Source organism: Spinacia oleracea, chromosome 5, assembly GCF_020520425.1.
Source record: "Spinacia oleracea cultivar Varoflay chromosome 5, BTI_SOV_V1, whole genome shotgun sequence".
NCBI classification, from domain to species: Eukaryota; Viridiplantae; Streptophyta; class Magnoliopsida; order Caryophyllales; family Amaranthaceae; genus Spinacia; species Spinacia oleracea.
In genome coordinates, this window is record NC_079491.1 from 64,235,470 (window position 1) to 64,240,012 (window position 4,543).

General features: G+C 33.4%; 2 long non-coding RNA genes across 2 annotated transcripts; both read left to right on the top strand.

Moving 5' to 3' along the window:
* Nucleotides 1-453: 453 nt before the first annotated feature.
* LOC130462030 (uncharacterized) lies at nt 454-1,694 on the top strand. The gene is made up of 3 exons (XR_008922141.1): nt 454-733; nt 976-1,050; nt 1,632-1,694. It is a non-coding gene; the product is annotated as an uncharacterized lncRNA (long non-coding RNA).
* Nucleotides 1,695-2,810: 1,116 nt separating this feature from the next.
* LOC130460639 (uncharacterized) lies at nt 2,811-3,494 on the top strand. Its single transcript, XR_008920538.1, has 2 exons — nt 2,811-3,116; nt 3,197-3,494. It is a non-coding gene; the product is annotated as an uncharacterized lncRNA (long non-coding RNA).
* The last annotated feature ends 1,049 nt before the right edge of the window (nt 3,495-4,543 follow it).

A 4,543-nucleotide genomic window follows, 5' to 3' on the forward strand; every position in this document is an offset into this window, starting at 1 on the left:
ATTAATTAAAAGTAATTATTATTTTAATTAATTATATAGTAAATTTAATTTTCTAGTTGAGAATTTATTTGGGTTTTGAAATTAAAACGATTTAAATTATTCCAAAGCTTAAACCAAGTAACGAATTGAAGTGAATAATTCAAGAGCATATTCAATCTTAACTCAAAGACCAATCAAGGAAGCCCAACTTAGGTTTAGGAAGCTTCAAGCAAACTTCCCTTAAACCTAATTATCAAGGGCTCACTACAACAAAATGAGTAATTAACAGCACCTAATTTACAGCGTTTATTCATAAACGCTGTTTTATGATTAAATAACAACGTTTTTTTTTACCGCTATTAAAATTTATAATTTAAAAGCATTTTACTTCTAAAATAGTATAATACAAAGTTTTTATAGATGTGCTGTTGAAACATACAGAGTATCCAGTAACTCTTTACCCTGGGGAAAAAAATATGACAAAAACACAAAAAAAAATTCCCTTTACCACCCACGAGGCCACGATACACGGTTCATCTCAACTCCCCAAAAATTTCTCCAGAACGCTAAACTGAAGTTCTCATCCCCAATTCCCCAAATCCAAAACTTCAAGGGTTTCCTTCAAACTAAAATCATCGAGTTTTCTTCAATTGGAAATTTATCGAATTCATTTGCGATTTTGCTAGCATCTCTAGAGAACCATTACTGATGACGAAATTTAGTTGTGGAGGTTTTAAATTACTTCTTCTTCTTGGTAAGTTATGCTGAATGAGTTGTATAAGTTGAAAATTGTGATTGGTGGTATGGATATTAGTATTATGATTTGCGTTTTACAGGTTTATCAATTGAGAATTTGCGATTTGGCATGTGTGAATTGTTGTTTAATTGCGATATGCTGGTTACTTCTGTTGAATTTGTTGTTTTTTTTTCTTAATTTATTGATTTTGACAAGTTGATTCTAGCTGAAGATCTGACTTGATCTATTTTGATTTTAAGGTTTTAAGGGGATGCAGTCCAAGAGGATTTTGAAGGAGCTAAAGGAGAAAGATCCTTCTGCTTCTCGGAATGATGGTATAATACATTAATAATCTTGTAAAATAGCGTTTTTATGTTAGTTGTGAATTTGATTATGATTTTAATTAAAAACCTATATTTGATTAAAAAATTATTTTATACTTCATAATTGCCTGCATTGCTGATAATTTTGGGATATAATTCCCAAATTTGTGGTCTCTAGTGGTTCCTTGTACTAATTAGGTCCCTCATCTTGTATGTATCAGTGGGTTTCTTTACTATCTGGTTTGATCTACAAATTAGTTTTCTACGGGTTATGTGGAACAAGAAATTTCAGACAATTGTGAGCAATGAGTTCGTAAGATAAACTCTGAGTTCAATGATATAGCAGAGAATGGGGGTTTAGACGTTTATCCTCATTACTTACAAACTCAAACTGATGAAGTTAACGAATAGATATATGATAGAATCAACAATGGTGTTTACAGATGTGGGTTTTCCACAAAGCAAGAACCGTATGATCAAGTCAATACTTTTTTGAATTTGAATTTGTGATCCATTATGTTTTGTTTTTCTGGTGTCGCAACCTGGTGTCCTGCAGAGTTCTAATGATGCCTGTTTATGATTCATTTTCCTAGGTTGTTGACAAACTGTATGAAGCACTAGACAAATGCAAAGACATACTTGCTAAACAACGATATTTATGTGGCAGTTCACTGGCTCAAGCAGATATACGTTTATTTGTAACTCTAATTCGGTTTAATGAGGTAAAATGACTACGTAGTAGTGGATTTATTAGTGCTAGTCTTACTGTTCAGGAAATTCAGTTGTCCAAACCCATGTTTCAGAAGTCATCAGTAATCGGCATTGGTTAAGTTTACAAATTTGTGTACTTTCTGAAAGTTCAATATTCACTCATTTTCTGAAAAAAATTTCGTTGAATCCCTGGTCCAATGTGTTTATGTGGGCTATGTATGATCTCAAGTGTTCCTAAAGAATCTTAACCAGTGTCTAGGTCTCTGGGAAACTCGCTAATGATCTTCTTTAGTTTCTATGGTATATGCATCTATTAGAATACAGTTGAATGAAATTTCACTTACATTGTTCTATAGTTACTTTTTTTTAATATTTAGGTCTTATAGAAGCTCTACTATACGCCTTTTTTGATGGGACCAACGGGGGAGGAAGATCTATTTTACAAAATTAGAAGCACAACTGCCTCCTGGTGAAAGTAGGTAAAAAAAGGAGGCAAAAATAATCTAAAGTGCAAATGAATGAGAGGATCCCTAGATCAACTTTGCACTATTATAATAATCATGCTGGAATTGCAGCATTCAAGTTATCTTGTTACCCTGCATTGTGCATACCTCAACTAGTATTGAAAATCATATTCGTATATGTTTCATACTTGGTGTTCAATAGCAAGTTATCTTGTTACCCTGCATTGTTCATCTAACTCTTGTTATTCCAGAACTTAAATGTCCATGTTTCTCCATACACTCTCTCTTTACACATTGCACTCCAAGATGAACTGTTACTTTTCAAATGTCAGAAAGCACTACTAAACTGTTCTATTTTGCGTTTTTAGTGTACCATGGCTTGTAATGCAGTTGATGAGACCGAAAAATCTAATGCTTTCAACAGATCTTCAATATTTTGTAATTTTATTTCAAGAGATCAAGGGTCAACCTTTTTGCCCGTGTCTGGAAGATACCATCACACACACACACACACACACAGACACACACATATATATATATATATCTTATGCTTGTCCTTGGGTGTCTAGATTTTTTTTCTTTAGTGAAGATTAAAGGGCTTGATAAAGCTATAAATTTCATGGAACATGGACGTCTATAGTTGCTAAAGCAATTTCTTCTATAGTTCTATCTAGAAGTGCGCTAGCTTAGTACTATAGTATAATCAACACATCATTTCCTTGCACTTGCAGTCGGTCAAACCCAAATTGGAAAGAACAAAGGAAGGTGATGCACATATGGGATTTTCGCTGACTCTGTACGGAAGAACCTGCTGCTGAGCCTGATCCATTGCATGGATTAAAAAGTAACAGAGACCTTTATGAGCTTGCTGGTGCTAATTACTCTAAAAAATTTACCGCGCATGTATGTATCATTCATTCTATGTCAATGTTATGATAGGTTTCTTTACCCTGTGGTTTGATATACAAATTGGTTTTCTACAGGTAATTGGGACAAGAAACATCGGGTTGTGAGGATGAAAATGTTTGTTCAAAGGCTGGAGTTGAACCAAGTTCAACTAGTGGTCAAGTCTGCTGATAAATCAGTTGAACCGCTGAAAGACTACATCAATATCAGAGCACGAAGGGGTTAAGTTTGACAGAGACAGTAATATTTTATTCTTGATTGTGGAAACATTTTATTTCTTGTTTTAAGTTCATCTTGTAAAAATTATAAACTATTGAACAAGGTGATCCTCATATGCTCCTTAAGAATACATAAACCACTTCTCACTTCTCAGCATCTCTCCCCTCTTTTTGTTCTTCATACAGTACAAGCAGTAGCTACTTCTCTCAATTATCAGGATCAAAAGGAGAGACATTTACAGATTCCTCAATAAAGACACCTGAATTTAACAAGCTTTACAAGTTAAGTAAAGATTGGACATCTTGGCAGAAACTCTAAAATTTAGGTAGACAAACTTTTCAATAGAGTAGGTCTTAATTGGAGATTAAACAGATGGCTCGGACATGGGTTATACAAAGTAATAGAGTACGTACTCCAAAGTCCACATGCATGCTTTTCAGTTTCAGCATGGAGCTTAAAAACATCTCTAATGAGCACGGAATCAATCTTTGTAACACTTGAAGCACATTGATTTGTGATTTTTTTTCAAGTCTAATAAACCGTAAGAGTAGCTGACTGTACGTGTTGAGTGAAAATGGGTGTATTTCATATTTTAGTCTTTTTGCAGAGTTCTTATCTAGTTTAAAGAAAAAGCGAAATGCAAAAGACTATTAATTGTGCACAAAGTATTTGCAGATAGAAAGGTAAATGTAACAACTTTGTTTATTACTTTTTAAATTTTTTAATTACGGGTGATTAATTGACCTTGTTGATTTTGTAGTGCTCTTGGAGAAAATGACATTGATAGTGGATAATATGATGTTGGATTCATGAAAGGAGATCATCGATCACAAGCATTCATGAAGATATATGTTGTCTAGCTGAGCTCAGATTATACACTCTAATTCAACACTGAAGTATAGATGTATGATATATGTTGTCTTACAGTGTGCAGACGCAGCTTCTAGTTGAGCTAAACTCCCATTTCTTGCACTGGAACTAAGTCTCTGTATAGATGTATAATATATATTGGTTTTGTTGCAGAGCACTTTCTGTTTTGTAGTGTGTTTTTATTCTACTGTGTATTTAGGCATATATGATTTTAAGTTATGTACGAGACATCGAGACGTTTATTTGATATGATAGAAATGAAGTTGGATGTTATATGTATTCAATTTGATTACTCTGTAGGCTCTAAAATGTTTTTATATTTTATTACAGGTATT